Below are 18,424 nucleotides of genomic sequence, written 5' to 3'. Positions count from 1 at the left end.
TCTTTAGAGCGCGAGGTGAAACCTGCAGAGCTGCAAGCAGAAGGTTCAGAGCTTCCAACCCTGACCAACACGCCGCTCTGCTCCAGCACACTTATCTTTATCCTGATCGATCGAAATTGATCAAAAAAAATTATCTGATTGTGTTCATGCACTGCTTTTGCAACTGATGTATCTCAACAGGAAGCAGGTTTCATATCTGCAACATTTATCTAACCTAAATCTAACCAAGTTTATTCTATTTGATAAGGTCCCTCCAGCTTCCAGAAGTGTTTCTGGTCCTTGTTAAATAATGAAATCATCACATGTGAGAACGGAGAGATGACAAATGGTGTTCAGGAAGGTTAGAAAACTGGGAAAGTTGTGTCCGTGGACATAAAACTTGTGCGAGGCTGTGATGTGCTTTCTGAACTTCTGATTTGTAATAAAAAATAAGAAGCAATGTCGTTCAGAAGCTGCTTTTCCACATTCGCGCTGCTTCTCATCGTGCTTCCAGAGGTTGGCCGACAAAGAAAGTTTGGAAGAAGGTTTGCTTTACAGATACGTAGAAGACTTGGTTGGCTTTGTGTCGAGGTCTGCAGTCCTGTGGTGTCATTCAGGAGTCCTTTGTTCTTTATCTCCTGCTGACTCTTTCCTCTGAAATAAAAGGCATAAAATCCCCCCAAAAGTGTCTTCAAAGTGCACGCTACCCTGAATTTTACGATGTTGTTTCGTTAGTAGTTTCTTATCTGTTCGATCCATCATCTACCATGAGAATTCAGCTCCCCGCGTGGGATCATTCCAGTTTATCTCGTCTTTATCTGCATCTTTTACTGTCAGCACATCAGCAAAACATCTGATCTAAATATCTGTTTCCTCTTTGATAATCACCGTATCTGTTTATTCTGTAAAGCTAAAGTTGGGTGTTTAATCATCGCGGTGGGAAAAAAGGCTCTGATTATTTCAGTATATAAGATAAGATACAGTAAGGTCCATAAGCATTTGGACAGAGACTTTTTTCTAATTTTGGTTCTGTACAGTACCCCAGCGGAACAACTCAGATGTAGCTGAAATGCAGACTCTTAGCTTTAATTTGGTGGGTTGAAATAAAAAATGTGAGGGAGCTAAAGTAAATCACTTCGTTTCAGGGCCCAAAAGCAATTGGACAAATTAAATAACTGAAAATGAAACGTTCATTTCTAATACTTGGTTGCAAACTCTTTGCTGGTAATGACAACCTGAAGTCTTAAACTCGTGGACATCGCCACATGCTGGTTTCCTCCTTTTTAACGCTCTGCCAGGCCTTTACTGCAACCGTCTGTTTGTGGGCCTTTCTGTCTGAAGCTCAGTCTTCAACAAGTGAAATGCGTGTTCAGATCAAGATCAGGTAACTGACTTGGCCATTTGTGAATATTCAACTTCTTTGCTTTAATAAACTCCTGGGTTGCTTTGGCTGTATGTTCTGCGTCATTGTTCATCAGTTTTATGAAACTGCCCAATTTGACTGTATTTGACAGTTTGTCTCTGAACACCTCAGACTTCATTCTGTCCTGTGTCACAATATCATAAACACTAGTGTCCCAGTGTCACTGGCAGCTTTGCACGCCCAAGCCATCACACTGCCTGTGCCGTGTTTTACAGATGATGTGATGTGCTTTGGGTCATGAGCTGCCTTCTGTAGCATGGAAATGATTCTGCGATCATCCACCACTGTTGTCTTCTGTGGTCATCCAGGTCTTTTTAGGTCACCAGTACTTTCTTTCTTTCTCAGGATGTACCAAACTGTAGGTTTTGCCACTCCTAATATTGTGGCCATTTCTCAGATGTTTTTGTCTGTTTTTGCAGGTTGGCTTGTTTCACCTGCATGGAGAGCTCCTCTGACCACATGTCATCTGTTCATACAAAATCTCCCAGATGCAACCACACCTCAAATCAACTCCAGGCCTTTGATAATGACATAACAAAGGAATTGCCCATGAAACACCCTTTGAGTTAATCGTCCAATTACTTTTGGTCCCTATAGAAAGAGTGTGGCACATGTTAACGACCTGAAACTCTTAAACTCTTCATCCAATTTGAATGTGGATACGCTCATATGAAAGCTGAGAGTCTACACATTATGTCCAGACTTCATTTTTCAATTTGTGAAATGTGCATTTGTCCTTCATAATTAATTAATTAAAATTCTGTACATTGGTCAAGATAAAGAGAAAAACTTAACGATTAAAATTGGAGGATTTAAAAAAAATATTTTATATCTTTTGTAAACCCTGATGTTCATAAAAAATACACACCTTCATGTTTTTAATTTGATTTAAAAGCTTGGCATTTAAAAGTGGCCCAATGATTATTTAACCTGTACTGATGTTGACAGATGTTCTTTAAAGGCTTGAAGCTTTTGTCCTTCCACAGCTCCAAACCAAAAATGATAATATTAACCAATAATAACTTATTTTTATGGCACTTTTCCAAACACAGAGTTGAAAAGCACTTCGCAGTTCAAATAAAGACACACATAATTCATTACACGCACGCACGCACACACACACATGCATGGTTTCAAACTATGGCTAAAAATGACTTTTTCAGCAAATAGCAAATAACAAATAAAGCCTACCTGATTGACCGAGGAAGGCTGTTCCACAGTTTGGACGTAACAACCTCCAAAATCACAGAAGGTTAGGAGCTCTGCAGTGTGAGCAGGGCCTGTCCATGCAGAGCCTCACATGTTAAGAACAGAATTCTAATCTAATCTTCTAATCTCACTGGAAGTCAGTGACGGGAGGCAAGGATTGGACTAAAATTTAAGAGGTTAACTGACAGTAAAGGTTTGATTTTTTTCAATATTTCTCGGATGAAGGGAAAAAGACTGGGTAACCTTTGATGCGAGTTTCAGGTGCTGATCAAAAATGATACCAAAGTCTTTTGATTTGATGTTATTGGCGAGGGGGCTGATGTACTGACTGACTTCCTTAGCGAATCTGGGCTAAATGTTTGTGGTGTAACCTGAATTATTAAATTACTGCAGAAAAAAACTCATCTGCTGAAAATTTGCTGATCAGTACGAGTGGAATTTTTTGTGTGTGTCGTTTTCATTTTTTTTCTTCTTATTTTGTAAACTTGTCGGTTTTATGTTTTTCATTAATAACAACAACAACAATGATAATAACAATCATAAACATAATCATAATAGCAATAATATATTTCACTCCATGTCCTGGTGTCCTGCATTTGGGTCCTCTTAAAAACTCTCATCATGATTGACTGTGCAGGCCGGCACAGCTGTGCCAGATGTTTTATGTTTAACACATGAACCATGTTTTCACCAAGGAGGACCAGCTCATCAAATTCAACCCTCTGAAAAACTGCAGCAAAGTCATAATCGTTAGATTTTCCATAAAATCGCTTTGCGATGAGTGAAAAGCTGCCGGGCGGCGTTTCTCAGTGACATGCTGCTACTTCAGTTCACCTGATATTTAAACAGGATAATAAACAGATGCTCTGCACGCTCTGCAGAAGAGATAAAACAAACCAGCACCAGTATGACGTCCACAATCACACCTACATGACCATTAATCTTTGATTAAATGACTGTAGCACCTCCCACGCAACAATTAAATGAGTCATTCATTAGTCTGAAATTGACTCAAACAAACAGTGATGCCTCTCCTTGTTCTGGTGACCAAATGCATCTGTTATGGTAAAAACACAGCAACGTGAATCTACGGTGAGAGAAGATCGAAGAAATCAGCAGAAACCGCAGACGCTGCAGTAACACAGGTTAACCACAAGGGTACCGCAGTCCTGAGGACTTTCAGCTTCTGGAGGAAACTTCAGGTTTAACTTCGTGTTTCTCTGTTATGAAAGTGGTTTCATCTCCATAGTAACACTGCTGACCTAACCATAGAGATCAACGCACATGAAACTGCTGCCTACTGAAAATACTGTCCCCATTCCCGGAAGACGTCGTGGAGCCTCAGTGCGTCAGTAGCACGAGGTCAGATTAGTAAAGACTGATCAAAGTGCTCGTCTTCCTCTAATGATCGACCAGGAAACACGGATCATATTAAAAAAAACTGCATTCTTCCTGCTTTTTTCTCGTTTCTTGTGCACTTTCAAAACGTGTTATTGTTCTACACCTGAACAGGGTGGTGCCATACGCCACTGTTAGAGTATGAATATTATTATTACTGATGTCTGCATGTTTGGTGGAGTATAGAGAAGGTCAGAAAGAGCTTCACTCTGTGTCTTTGTGGATCTACAGAAAGCATAAACCTGCACTGATGTTTGGAGCTAATAGAGGAAGAGTAGAACAGAGTAGAATAGCGCTTTATTGTTCTTGTACATGCACGACGTAATTGTGGGTGCTCCACACCAACTGTGCAGGGATAAAATATACAGGGTGGGCCATTTATATGGATACACCGTAACAACATGTGAATGGTTGGTGATATTAAAGTCCTGTTTGTGGCACATTAGTATATGTGAGGGGCAAACTCCTCAAGATGGGTGGTGACCATGGTGGCCATTTAGAAGTCGGCCATCTTGGATACAAGTTGTTATTTACAAGTTTCTATTTGTTCACAGCCATTGACATGTCGAAGAGGTTAACACGTGAGGAGCGGATCGAAATTGTGTTGATATCTGGTGAACGCAGTAACCGGGTCATTGCAGCAGATTTCAATGCAAGACACCCTACGAGACCACCCATCTCCATGCTACAGTTAGCAAACTGCTTGCTAAGTTTCGTGAAACTGGTTCAGTGTTGGATTTGCCAAAATGTGGACGCAAGAAAACTGTCACTAATGAAGAAACATCACTGGCTGTCCTAGCTACTTTTAAGATTAGGCATAAAACTTTCCTTTTTGCTAAAGCATATAGTTAGGGCTGGACCAGGTGACCCTAGATCCTCCCTTAGTTATGCTGCAATAGGTGTAGGCTGCCGGGGATTCCCATGATGCACTGAGTTTTTCCTTTCCAGTCACCTTTCTCACTCACTATGTATTAACAGACCTCTCTGCATTAAATCATATCTGTTATTAATCTCTGTCTCTCTTCCACAGCATGTCTTTATCCTGTCTTCCTTGTCTCACCCCAACCAATCACAGCAGATGGCCCCGCCCCTCCCTGAGCCTGGTTCTGCTGGAGGTTTCTTCCTGTTAAAAGGGAGTTTTTCCTTCTCACTGTCGCCAGGGTGTATCCAGGTGCAGAGTGAGCTGCTGAGTCCTAAGTTGCTTAGTTAGAGGGCAAGAGGAGGGCGCACATTACAGAACAATTAGAGAAGAGCTCAGAGATGGAAAACAGTTTGATCTGTTTCAAAGATAAAAATTTGGGGATGGGGGTGTCCATGTCTATCCCTATTGGGGGTGAATGTAACCTAGCAGAGGGAGGAACACGTAGATCAGAGGGGAATCCTTGGCAGGTAATATGCACTGTGTCTGCAGCAGCTGTGATGCTTTGGGCCTCTATTATGTTTTTGGTATTCTGGTATTTTTCTGAAATTTGTTTGCAATAATATGAGAAGTCACTTTGACCTCAGACGCCTGCTGACACTAACTCATTCTACAACCAGCATCAAAGCAACGAGGGAGGTTTGCGCCCATGACATCATTATCATGCTGTGGTATTTTAATCCTCAGTGCTGCCATTTAGGCTGCCAATTCAACCAACTTCAACCAAGTAACATCTGCCACAACTGTATGTCAAACAGGAGCTTTTGTTGAAATGCTTTTCTCCCACTTTAAAGTAGTGTGCCAAATCCACGCTTCCACAAATCTAATGCGGGAAGTGGGAACACAAGACTGGAGAAGAAACACTCTTTTGCAACATAACTAATAAGATAAGATAAGATAAGATAACCTTTATTAGTCCCACACGTGGGAAATTTGTTTTGTCACAGCAGGAAGTGGACAGTGCAAAAGTTATGACGCAAAAATTAGAATACAATAAGAATAAATACAGTACACAGCTATACAGAATAGAATAAAATAATATACTATATACAGTAGAATAAAATAGAATAAAAATATACAATAAGATAAAAATAGAACACGAATGCTATATACAACTGAGTAAAAATACAACGATGCCAGAAAAGATTATTGCACTTAGTGTTATTGCACATGTGTGGATGTGTGTGCTTGATCAGTTAAAGTCTTTATTATGGAGTCTGACAGCAGTGGGGAGGAAAGACCTGCGAAATCTCTCCGTCCCACACCGTGGGTGCCGCAGTCTCCCACTGAAGGAGCTGCTCAGTGCTGTCACAGTCTGCTGCATGGGGTGGGAGATGTTGTCCAACAGGGATGACAGCTTAGCCGCCGTTCTCCTGTCACTCACCACCTCCACTGGGTCCAGAGGGCGTCTAAGAAAAAGCTTTATCGAAACAGACAGTTTTACAGTACAAAGGCTCTGCCTCCCATTCTACTTTTAAATACTCTAGGAACAACAAGTAGGCCTGCAGAGCGAGAGCGAAGTGCTCTAATAGGGTGATATGGTACTACAAGGTCATTAAGATAAGATGGGGCCTGATTATTTAAGACCTTGTATGTGAGGAGCAGGATTTTGAATTCTGGATTTAACAGGAAGCCAAAACAGGAGAAATCTGCTCTCTTTCTAGTCCCTGTCAGGACTCTTGCTGCAGCATTTTGGATTAGCTGAAGGCTTTTCAGGGGTTTTTAGGACTTCCTGATAATAATGAATTACAGTCGTCCATTTAAGGAAGTGAATAAATACATTTATCAAGAACAACAGTTTGTGAAGTTTGGAGAATTGGGTATACTGAAAAAAGTGTTGTTTAAGTCACGTTGGCAGCAACTTAAACAACTGAGTTAAATCAACACAACTTATTCATATTCAATAAACGTGTGAATTTTGTGTTGATAAAATGTGATTAAACATGTTTAGATGAAGTTGAGCTCTTTGAATATTATGATTTTCTCCAGATTGATTAAATACCTTTTTACCCCAGTACTACTTGGTCACTTAAATACTGCATGTTGTCTTCATATTACATAATGTTCACTTATAATTACCAGTTAACCTAGGCCTAATAAATGCAACACTTTAAACTGTGGGAGGAAACCAGAGAGAACCCACTGCAAACTAACCAGACTGCGGACTTGAACCAACGACCTTCTTGCTGTGATGTAACAATGCTAACCAATGCACCACTGAGCTGTCGATACAGACCTCACAAAAGTAGGAAAGCTATGATTACAAGGCTTGATGCAGAATTTTCTTTACATTTTTTTGTCCTTGACAGGTTAAACCACAATATATTGCAACAGCCTACACGTGGTGTGCGTATGCTTTTATGCTTCTTCTGACTCGTGCATTTCCTGTGCTTTGAAATCTTGTGTGATCTTATGAACTTTGTGAGTCCAGTCAAGTAATCTCTCTGACAGGATTGTTTCATGTCATCTCAACAAGAACAAATTAATCTGTTGAATTTCATTCAGACCTTAGATGATTTCACTACGTTCACCATAGAAACATGTTTTGCAAACAAGCTAGGCTTTTGTAAATGTAACAACCACCCAATTTCCTTTTTTCAGTGATGGAATATGTATGTGTATATGTATATATGTGTGTGTATGTGTATATATACTTACATACATATATATTAGAGATGGCACGATACCACTTTTTTTAATGTGAGATACCGATATGAATCCGATATAGTGTTTTTTAATCAATAAAACTGTTTTTTTTTAAATATCTTGCTGCTTTTTGTATAGGTTCATACTCAAGTTAAAAAAAAACCCCACTAACGCTATTCTGTTATACATGTATGTAAAAATACACTGCACCCAAAATATTTCATAGTTCAGCAACACTGATCAATCTAATAAACTTAAACCTGCTCCATCCTCCCTATTCTGGTATTTTAAAGAGTACTTAGCAGAAATATTAAGCAACCTAACTAATAGGGCTCTAAAACTCCCAGTGAAAAAAAAAAAGGGAACCACCCCTCACGCTCCACCTCATGATGCTTAATCGACGTAATCAACTTTAATTTGATGCAGTGTGAAAAAAATGCACAGAAATCAATTATTTTTCAAGAATAATTAAATAGATTTAACATCTTTCTTCTACAGAACTGCAGACTGCACAGATGGTATCTTCCCAAAGGAAAAAGTACTATAGCTTACTAGGGTATATCAGACTTAACAGTTACTATATACAGTAATGGACTTCTATACATTTTACATCAAATTAAAACTTTGGTTGTAAGATTCAGATAATTATTTATTAAAAGCTAGACATTTTAAATGAGAACAAGAAAGAAAAGTATGTCTTTGTGCCGCCTTTTCCCTGTTCATGCCCTATCGGCCCCCCTGGCTAAACTTTCCTAGATCCGCCCCTGCACAGTTACCAGCGTCAGCTGCGTGGAAAAGGATCCTGGTGTAGAAAGTAATATTAAATAAATTCTAACAACAGATTATCAAGCTGACGTATAGTCCATGTCTGTTGCTGTAACAGTAGTTCATGTTTAGAGTAAAACATCCCAGCTCACTGACTTGATCAGGGCAACAGTGCCTAAAATGTTGCATAATGTTGCTAAGAGATCTGTTACTTTGTGGTCATCTTAGACGAGTAGTTTTATGGACAAAAACCAGCAGGTCATTCAGTGTTTCCTTAGTGCTAATGTGTCAGAGATGTTGGTGTAACTGAAGTAATGTTGTTAAGTCCTTAAAGTCATATTCTTTTATTGTCATGACTGTATTTGAAGCTATTTTTACTTTTGTATGATACCTGATTGATATGTAATATGGCTGAAGTAAACTAAAGCCTGAAATACTTAGTCAGTCATTTGTTTAATAGTAATTTAACATTATATAATTCACATATAAAACTATGAATTGTAATTTTAAATGGTTTAAAAGCATGTAGAATAGCATATGTAGGCAAGTATATTTCTCCTTTTTTATCAAGAAGCAAAAACAAACAGGAAAAAATAAGAAACGGGGCAGGGTTCGATGGTTGAATCATCCGTCCCCATCAATGCCACAACCAAATCTACGCCCTTGGTGTGAACATATATTAATGAGATGTTCAAGATTTCTAAATGATCAAATTTAATATTATTTGCTGAAATGGTACTAATATATTCTTTCTGGGAATAAAAGCAATGATATTTGGTGAGTATAAAGTGAATGATGGGATACAAACACAGGTAGAAAATGAACAAACTAAAATAGTAAAGGAGACTAAATTATTAGGACTAATACGTGACAATTAAACCAGTTGTGTACAAACTCAAGTGTTCAAAAGCTAGCTCTTATCACTTCAGTTAACCTCTCAATCATGAACAAAATCAAACAGGTTCTAGATCATAATTCTCAGTATTGTATTTAACTGATTGTGTAGAGGTATGGGGAAATAAATATAAAAATATGACGAGGACTCTCCATTTACATGAACAAATTAGAGACTATTAGATAGACATGTCTACTATTTCATAGGAGATGTCAAAACGTTGTATGGTGGAGGTAGAACACAGAGTTTTAACGTAATGTTTCACTTTCTCTGTGAAGGTAAAAAAAGAGAGATTTTCCATTACAGAGAAAAAAAAATGAGGGGAAATCTTACATATTCATGGATCCCAATCTAATGAAACCAGTGACATATTCTTAAAGTGTCAAATAAAGAAAATCCACCAGTAAGAAACAGAAACAGCTGCATGTGTGTAATCAGCCAATCAGAACAATGCATTTCATCTGTGTCTAGCATGGAAAGAGCTGCAGGTTTGAATGCATTCATAGTTCAGTTAGCCCCCATGTTTCAGTATTGTATGTTTCCTTTTTCCATATTAGGTTCTCACAGAAGCTCCTGCCGTGGCTCCACCCCCTGCAGTGACATCACAGCGGAGCTGTTTGGTGTAGCTTTGATTGTGGTCTACCCTGAGGTTTGAGCTGAGAGAATTTCTATCAGAGCTGTCAGCATATTTCCTTTGACCTGGTTTGACACAGGAAACCCGACAAAACGAGGATTTATCTGATAAATCACTAAGTATTCAACCACTGCTGGTTACTGGCAGGGCTGTCAGGAGTTTTCACACAGCCGTGTGTCGATCAAGTTTCAAGGTAACCTGTGCAGCCTCACCAGCGACACCTGCAAATGCGATGGAGACAAGGTGATGCCTTAGCTGTAGCGTTGTCTGTAGTGAGATAAAAATGTCTGACCTGAGGGTGGCGCTAAAGGAGAGGACAGCCAACCGTTATTGGCCTCCACGGCCAGAAACAAAGTAACAAAGTTACTTCATCCTGTAAAGGCTCAGTGGAAGGGAGCAATGTAACAGTAAAAACGTTAGAAACTCTCATTGTCAAGGAAAAGAGACACCAGCCATACAATGTTTTGTGTCTATTAAAAATGTTATAACTTGCATTTTATGTCTGTGAAGGTTCTCAGTCATCCAGGTCATCGCAGTCTAAGGAGCTTGGAAAGAAAAGCGTCTGGACTTCTTTAAGTTGCAACTTAAAGAAGTCCAGACGCTTTTTTTCCCAAGCTCCTTAGACAACTTGCATTTTACTATTGTCATTTATTATAATATGTGGCACAAGAGCTGTACAGATTGAAAAAGACTTAAAAAGACTAGACTTAAGACACAATCATTTTATATCAAAAAACAGAATCCATGCAGTTTTATGCTTGAACTAAGATCTAAGGCAGCAGCAAAACGAAACCAGTGATCGAGACGTCAGATAAATTTTTTTTCTTGTTCTTAATCTCAGTGAGCTGTTGTAAACTACTGAAGGATAAATGCAGATAAACTGGCCTCTCTTTCCTCAAAGTAGTCACTGGAAGTAACTGAGGGGTCACAGGAACATTTAAAAGTGCTGCATCATCTGCATACAAGTTTATTTTTTCATCCAAATATTAAACAGGCTCAGCTTTGTAAACGTCATCGCAGAAAAACTGGGAGGTATTTTCAGACCTCGTAGTGTCTCTCACGTACACAGAACTTAAAGCCTAGCTTTAGCTATCTCGTTAGCTAGCTTTCCAACATAAATGGAACCAACCATGCACTCCTCCAAAAACCCAGCAGCCTGTTCTGGGCCGGAAAAGGGAGCGACAGCAGAGTTTTCCAGGAACGGGAGAAGTGTGACGAAACATCAAGGATTAAAAAGCAGCATGAAAATCACAGACGGTGGCTGCAAATCACACTTTTATTGTTTTTACAACTTGATTTTCTTTTAAATCTTCATATGTTATAATTTTGCTCTTCTCTGCAGCTGGCTGATGGAGGAGCAGCCACAGACCAGCTGTACCACGTTATTTGGACACTGCCTCCATCTGACAACCGATGCTGTCTGCATAGAGACGGTCTGACCCACGCTCAGCCAATAAGAAGTTGAACAGCTTCATCTTCTTTAGGTAATTAGGTCTTTTTACAAGTTGTTGTCATAGAAACAGGGCTTTGTGTTTAAACTTATTGTTTCACTTTTTATAGCATGTAACGCATAATAGTAAAATTTACTATGTAATATTGCTGTATGCAATATAATAAAGAACAGTTTCACATTTACACGCAATACCTTAAAACAATTTACTTATACAGTAAAACTGAATTCAGCCGGCAGGTAGTTTCTGTGTTTTGTGAGGCAAACTTAATCAAATCAGTTCTAGCTCCTCAAATATGTTTTATATCAGTTTTATTTTATGTAAAAGGTCAACAGAATTATTACAGAGACAGAGAAATATACTTTTGGAAATTCAGTTTAAAGTTTTGGCATGTGCTTTGTTTTTTGGTTGTAATCACAGTTCTTGCACTTACCCAAATACAATTAACCTTTCTTCATTTTCCTAAGTAGACATGTAATGACTAATTTGACAAAAAATAAAGACACATTGCACTTTGACTGTAGAGATCATAAGCTTAATTTCCAGGCAGGGAAAGAGGGAATGACTGAGCCATGAATGAATGGGAACCTTAAGAAGCAGTTCTGAATGAATAAAATATTCCTAGATGTCACAAACTCTGTGGTTCCCCAAACCACAGCAGAGGCTCTGGTTAGCTCAGAAACCCCCCCTCCCGTCACTACTCTGACTTTGTTTCCAGTCACCGCAGCAGCACAGCTCTCAACACGCAGCAGCTCGCTCGTCAAACACGCCACACTGCGAGGATCACGTCCATCGAAAACTCAAACACCTACCTCATCTCTTTGTGCTGAAACTTCTGAATTACTGTGACCCAATTTTTAATTTCTTCTTGCTTTTGGTGAGAGTGGGAGGTAAACAGTTTGTGGAAACAGCCTAAGAAACAAAATATCACCGTATTATGCTTACGAAATATCTGAACAAAAAAAAGTGCATACATGGCAAACTCAGGTTAATAACCTGAGCTCTCACTGAGTTGACCTGGATGTTGTTCAGGCCCGGCTGTGAATCCTCCCTGTCCTCTCTCTACTATCATAATAGAGATTACTGAACTTATTTTTGTAGCAAAATAAAATTTGCTCTTCATTGTTCACATGAATTCTCTCCATCACGCTGAAGTAAATTAAAATGCATAAACTGCACGTCTTCGACCTTTACATAGTTCCTCCTGTTACGTAACTGTTACGTAACCTTTTTCTACGTAATGTAGAAAAAGGTGGATGTAAATAAAATTCACAGCAGAATCCTTGACAGGTGTGAGATCCTCTCTGTTTTCTCGGGGTTAAAATGTGTTGACCTAAATTGAAAGTATTTCTAGATGATGGATGGTCCACTCTGAGGGAGAAGCTCTTCACCTTCCTCTGGATTATTCGCATTTTTTGTATATTTGTCTGTTAGTGTAGCACTTTGTTGTACGTGTGGACATGAGGACCAAAGCCAGAGGTGAACTTGCAGTGAGACATTTATTGACTGTTACAAAAATCCAAAAAGGTGAAACAGAAAACAAACCTGAACCTGAACCCTGGGCTGGAAACCTCTGGAACAAGGTGAACAGACACTCTGACAAAGCACGAGGGGAGGCAGCGACTATATATTGTGTTTATACACCTCTCTGCATTTAATTATGAGTTATTATTAATAGCTCTCTTCTACAGGCGGTCTTCGTCCTGTCTTCCTCCCCTCACCCCAGCTTATCACAGCAGATGGCCCCGCCCCTCCCGGTGCCTGGTGCTGCTGGAGGTTTCTTCCTGTCAAAAGGGAGTTTTTCCTTCCCACTGTCGCCAAAGTGTTTGCTTGTAGGGAGCTGTCTAATTATTGGGGGTTCTCTGTACTATTGTTGTGATTTTGGTTATGAATAAAATTGAAGTAATGATAATGGATTGGATTTATATAGCGCTTTACAATGCCACTATTCATTCACTCTCACATTCACACGCTGGTGCAGGCAGCTACAGTTGTAGCCACAGCTGCCCTGGGGCAGGCTGACAGAAGCCAGGCTGCCATATCGCACCATCAGCCTCTCTGGCCATCACTAGTAGGCGGTAGGTGAAGTGTCTTGCCCAAGGACACAAAGACCAGGACAGACAGAGAGCCCGGGGTTCAAACCGGCGACCTTCAGGTTACAGATGCGCTTCCCAACCCCCTGAGACACGAGCTGTAGATTGAAATGAATTGAATGAAGGCACAGGAAAGCAGTTTGGGGAAGTGGAGACAGCTGGAGAGAAAAAGGCGTAGCTGAACTAAATCACAGAAGATGCGACAACGAAAGCAAAGCTAAAAGCAAAACATGAGGATCGCTAACTTTCAAAGCAGGACACGAGATGATTAAGAACACAAACTCACAGGCATGAACTTCATACAGGAGACTTAACACAACACTGAAAGAGGAATTAAATGCCAGAACCACTCAGGACCAAGACCCAGACTAAATACACGAAACAATAGAAATACTGAATATTTCAATACATGAAACATGAAAGAGTAAAAAACTCAAAAACACTGAGTAAACTGACCAAGACCACAATAAACTGGGCTGGCTCATTAGGCATGCAGCTGATGGAGGGAGCACCTGATTTGCTTTTTGCTTTGAGTTCTATCGGTGCAGCATTTCACTATCACTCAGTCACGCTCATTTATTCATGAACAGCCAAAATCTTGTTTGAGATTAAAATTCAAGGAGTTCTGAAGCCCAATGAGATCAAACATTTTAGAATCCAGTGTTCCCATATTGCAGCCAGTGTGTTTCCACTGCACTGTAATCTGTAGTCACTACAGATTACAGATTACATGCCACAAAATGTATTCTGTAACGTATTCCATTACATTACTCAATGAGAGTAACGTATTCTGAATACTTTGGATTACTTAATATATTATTAAGCTTTTTACAACTACATGAATGTACTACTGCTGTGTGATTTATTAGTTTTACTGAAGGTTACTCTCCACACCAACACCAACTAGATGTTTAAATCTTAATATGAATGAGTAACAGTAGGTGGACATTAGGTAAGGCTGCACTTTTTGCAGCGATCTCGTGTAGAAAACTATTCCTCGCGTATATAAAACAGGTCCGCGGCTCCGAACCGCAGTAAAGGGACCTCTGGCTAATACGTCGGGTTCGTGTCGGGCTCGTAGCTGAAAACTAGCTTTGCTTTGTTGTCTGGGTCAACTTTGCTAGCGAGAGGCGTTGAAAGGCTGCTCCAACGGGACTTATTGTTTCAGAGGAAAACACGAACACGGTGTACAGTCGAGTCTTAATAGCTTACTTACAGCTGGGCTCGTCAGGCTCTCTTCTTGGCTGCAGTGGTTATTATTATATTTACATGCTTCCAGCTCCCGTTTCTGCTCCGTGACAGCTCGTGCTTTTCCTTTCTCTCCCTCCCTCGCTCACAGACACATCACGGGTATGGCGGTCCATTCTCCCTTTATAAACGGTAACTGTAACAGAATACAGTTACTCATATTTTATATTTTAAATACGTAACGGCGGTACATGTATTCTGTTACTCCCCAACACTGTTAGCAGCACTTGGTGAAGGTGGGGATGAAGAACTTTTAACAGGAAGAAACCTCTAGGCTTACTCACACAGATCAGCTCAATCAGTTGAATATCTTCTGTGTTCATGAAGACAGAAAAAAATTGTTGCATGTGGAAATATTTACACGTTTTTGTGAAATCTAACACATTGAAACCTGAACTCCATTTAAGGAAAACAATGGTAGTGATGAGCATAAACCAGCTCCAACATAGTGGGGCGCTATACTATGCTGCTCAACGCATACACATAAAAGCTGAAAGAAAGAGGGGACGGATGCTAATTGATGTGCAAATTGTTTTTTATCACACGTTTCCATACGAGGCACTCGACACGGACACCGCAGTGGCAGAAAAGATGTGACGCGACAAATCAGATTTAAATCTGATTTAAATCCGATCTAAATGTGATTTAAATCCGACCCACAGACGTCACTTGAGGGTCCTAATGAATTTTGGCCTCCTACGTGTTGTTTGGTGACGGAAAGTTGATATTGAAGGCAGACGATTTCAGAGCAGATGGAGGCTGAGTCGCCTACGCCTTTGATGAGTGCGAAGAGAAGCCGGTGCACTTCATTAGCATGAGAGTTTATTTCTGTTATAAGTTTGAATCCATGCAACAGCTGAAACATGAAGCCAGAGCACAAGTTTCTCTGATTCAGGCCAAATCCAAAAGTGACAGATCGCAAACGTTAGTCTGCATCGTGCAGGGAAGCTACGCTATCTATGCTGAGATCTTTTTCATGAAATTTGCCACACAGCTTTCGAGACATAATGTTCATACTGGTGAAACAGCTGCTGTGAGACATCAGCCTGAACACATAATGTTTGTTTCATGCACTTTTAAAGGCAGTGCATGACAGACATGCACCTTCAGATAAATTGATGCATGTACGTACATTATATATTTATAATGGTGTGCTCCTGATTTCCCAGCATCAGCTGTAATTGTTACAAAGAGCACCTCCCCCAGAGGAATAAGGCCTGTCTAAATGGTGCAAACAGATAATATTAAATCCAGATAGCGTTGCATGGTAGTAGCATGTAGTTTATAGCTTCATTTTTAATTTTATTCATGTTGTGTTATTTCTATTTACTCCGGCCATGTTCTTTTACAGTAATTACATTTTGTGGGTAAAATAAAAACGAAAGAGTTGTGCGGTTGATTTTTAAATACGAGTTTCAAATGCGGTGACCCTTTTCTTACCTTAAATGGCGTGTGAACATTTCATTGACAGATGTAGAACAAAGTTAAGATGATAATGAGCATCCCGAGGCTGTGAAGTGATGCAGAAAGCAGAAAATTACTGATAAACATCAAGCTTTCAATCAAACCAGGTCACATACTGTAGGCTGCAAGAAAACAGAAGAAAACAGTGATGATGCTGCACTTTAGACCAGCCTGAGTCACAACACGACTGCAAATCAGGTCAGAGATTGAAGCGCGCTCGCATCCTGCAATCATGGCTGATGCTGCAGCTCTGACAACGCAACAAAACACACATCTCAAAACTCCGGCGGAGGAGAGGCAGGAAGACGATTCACGGGGTCTCAGGATGAGGTGATGTCACACTGGACTGTTGCATCAGTCATACTGGAACATTATGGAGGCTGTGATGCAACAAAGTGTGTCAGACTGGATTAACACTCAGATTTAACAATTAACCTCTTCTCGCTTGATTTGATACGTTTGATTTAAAGAAACAAAGACATGTTGAGTTTCTAAACTGACACGAAATCCTTCAAAGTTTCGGTTTTGTTAATATTTAAAAATCATCCTTCCGAGACATTAAAAGTGGTGTTCCACAGGGTTCTGCTCTCCGTCCACTTCTCTTTTGTTTATGATCTGAGTATTTCAGAAACTGCTGGAATTTTCCTGCACAAGCTTCTCTACAATTTGCAGAGAGTAGTCCAGAAAAGGGCAAATATCCAGCGAGCAGCAGTTCTCTGAGTGAACATGCTTGTTGATGCTGGAGGAGAATAGCCACCCTGCTTTGAGCCAAAGGGAAGGCAACAGCAACTCTGATAATCACTCCTTAAAACTGAGATATGCATAGGAGGGTCTCTGAAAGCACGACATGTCAATGCTGACGCAGCAGAAGAGCACACTGGGTGCTGCGGCAGAAACAAGCTTTGGAGTTTGAAGGAAACTACCATCTTAGAAGATCTGCAGATCCTGACGTTGGGCCTCAAGGAACACAGAAAGGAATCATCTTCAGGTTCTTTATGAACTCAGATTTCTGACACAACATGAAATTTTAAAACTGACAATGAAACAAAAATGAAGAGCAAAAACTAAAACAAGTTGGTATTTCTGTATAAAGCAGACAGCTGTGAAGCCTCAAGCTGCAGCTCGAGACTTTGATCTTTTCACTCATTATTTTAATTTGATTCCTTTGCATAAACACGAGTAGGACTCAGACTGGTCTGCAAAGTGTTAACCGAGCTTCTTTGTTGATAATGAAAACAAGAACATTCTCTGTAAATTTAGCTCCACGATGTCACAAACACAACACAGACGCCGTATTGTAACAAATATACAAATGTAAAGAACCAAATAATCGAAAAAAGCCACTTCAAAGGAGTCACGTGTGATAACATCATCTACAATCATGATAAGGACTGTTGAAGGGCTGGATTTTGCTTGTTACAACATTATATAAAACACAAAATGAAGATCTTTCTGGGCTCTTTGATAGTAAAGACTGGCGACCGCAGATGATGGCTGATAAGCCGACTGCAGATGGACGATCTGAAACTCAGTTTAGAGATAAATGTAAAATATTTACTGAAGGAATCAGATGCTGACGACATATCAGGAGGAATAATGCCACTGAATGTACATGTACAGTATTTAGACAGTAACACGTGTTGCTTTGGGCTCTTTCACTGTAAATAATAAGGATTATTTACTACATTAAACAATTGTGGCGTAGAGAACTGTGTGGGCGATTCAGGCCTTTAGCACAGAGCACCGAAAGTTCAGCTGTCTTGAAGCGTTTAAACAGATGCACTTTAATTGTATGAAGAATTATCATATCGTGTGCTAAGGTGAAGACCTGAGACGCCAGAGGATGAGCTGACCTAAAAAAATCTGCATCAAATTTTCTTTGTGTGCCAAAAAACTTTAACCTCGAGATCGAACGCGAAAGTGGGTCGACGTTCAAGCCTCGTCATGTATTCTGTGTGGTTTAGAGATGAAGATCAAAGAAGAGGGAGAGAGAAAAGAAGGTGACATCATGAGAGGAGGTGTCATTCACCATAAAAATCTGAGCAGCTCCGAGTTGCAGTCACACAGAACACCACGAAACAAGAAGGAAGACGACACCATAGCCTGACCCTCCGCTTTCTGACAAGAGCCAGCAGAGCGTGAACCTCCAGCAGAGCCTGAACCTCCAGCAGAGCCTGAACCTCCAGCAGAGCCCCAGGGTTAAAAAAAAAAAACACCCAATATCTTCTCGACCTGAAAAAACCCCAAAAACGAAACAACCAGAACATCCGACCGAAGAACGAACAGAGAAACCCGGCAGC

Source organism: Mchenga conophoros, linkage group LG1 (assembly GCF_057382185.1).
Source record: "Mchenga conophoros isolate Kocher_MC1m ecotype Shallow Benthic linkage group LG1, M_conophoros_male_GT1.1, whole genome shotgun sequence".
In the NCBI taxonomy this organism is placed as follows: Eukaryota; Metazoa; Chordata; class Actinopteri; order Cichliformes; family Cichlidae; genus Mchenga; species Mchenga conophoros.
This window is presented reverse-complemented; position numbering follows the sequence as displayed.